This window comes from Phaethon lepturus, unplaced genomic scaffold (assembly GCF_000687285.1).
Source record: "Phaethon lepturus isolate BGI_N335 unplaced genomic scaffold, ASM68728v1 scaffold15743, whole genome shotgun sequence".
NCBI lineage: Eukaryota > Metazoa > Chordata > Aves > Phaethontiformes > Phaethontidae > Phaethon > Phaethon lepturus.
The window spans coordinates 45,570-47,219 of NW_010528596.1; positions in this window are offsets into that span (position 1 = coordinate 45,570).

Genomic DNA, 1,650 nt, shown 5'->3' on the forward strand with positions numbered 1-1,650 from the left:
CCACCGAGAGGACTCTGACTCGTGACAGAGCTGACTATTCATGTCCCACTTTTCCTGCACCATGTCCTACAGTTCGCTGCACAGTCAAGACTTCTGTCAGTGCTGTGGGAATTACTGCTTAAGTAAGGACTAGAACATTCATCAACAAAATGAAGATCTCCATTACATAACTGGAGAGAGGAAAACTGATTTCAGTATGGTGAAAGTATCCAAAATAAACCAAAGCTCTGAGGAAGGTAATAGAAGCACTTTTAAATACTAGAACAATTTCTACAGCTGCCATCCCAGGGAAAAAGCTCAAAGCAATTTTATGTTAAAAATAAAAAATATTGGCACCCCCCTCCAAACTTCCTATTTTCTAGGAAATTGTATCGGGTGTCTTCAAAGGATGTTCCAGCATGTTAATGTATGTTTTGTGCTGGGTGGACCAACACTCAGGACAGTACTCCAGTGCATTCTCACAAGTGCCATAAAGAAGATAAGAATCATTTCCAAAAGTGTTGGCATGTTACACCCTTACTAACGTAACACAGCCCAAGATGGAGCTGGCCCCCACTGCTGCAAGGGCACTGTTCAACTTACCCGTCAGGAACCCCTGTGTCCTTTTGTACAAAGCTCCTTTCCAACCAACTTTGTCTCTGCTCAGTGTCGTGTCCTGTCAGCCCATTTCTCCAGCTTGTTGAAGTCCTTCTGCATCTGGAGGGACCTCTAGCATGTCAGTCACTCCCCTACTTGCTATGTGTGTCCTCCATCCCATTGTCGCAGGTCATTAATAAAAGACATTAAGCAATACTGGCCCAAGAATTGATCCCTAAGGAAGATCACTTGTAACTGGCTATGAGCTGGACTTTATCTACAACCCTTTGATCACAGTCCTTTGACTATGACAGTGCAGACAGTTTTCCATCCACCTCATCAACCATGTATCCACCCTACATCTCAGTAATTTGACTACAAGGACACTATACAACATCCACTGCTATTCCCTTGAGCCCAGAGCCACTTACTTCTTCAAAGAGTATCAGTGACAAGTTATATCATCTCTACTGTAGGTTTAATGATTCAGCCAAGAAGAACTAAGGAACTCAGCAGCTTCTTTCAGTAACATGGAATAGCAGAGGAGAGTATTTATCAACATGTTCACGGTATTTATCAATAACATGTTAATGGTGGAAGTGCTATTTATTAAATTTAAATTTTATTTCAGTAGCATAACTTTGATACACTACCCAAGGATTGTAGACTGTAGCCACACAGCAGTCATCAAACATCATGAAATGCTGGGAAAAATTCAGAAGACTGTACATGTGACCCAATTAATTTTATCACCCGTACAGTTCTAACGGTACTCTCCAGGCATGTTTAGGTAAGCAAGACAAAGGCAACCGAAGAAGCCCAGCTGCTCGCTGCCTTCGCTTGTCATTCTGAGGCTTAGCACTGTAGCTGTGGTGAAACATGACTGTCCCAAGCTCTGACTGTCCTGCTCTTCTGCTTTTTAAGAAAATAAAAACCAACAACAAAAATGCTCCTGTGGATCCTCTTCCCCCTTTTGCATTCTCATTTTCATGTGCATATTAACAATGGCATTAACCTTCTGTCTATTTATGCTAATACTGGGTTCCATCATTATTTCTGTTAGTCTGATGTTAC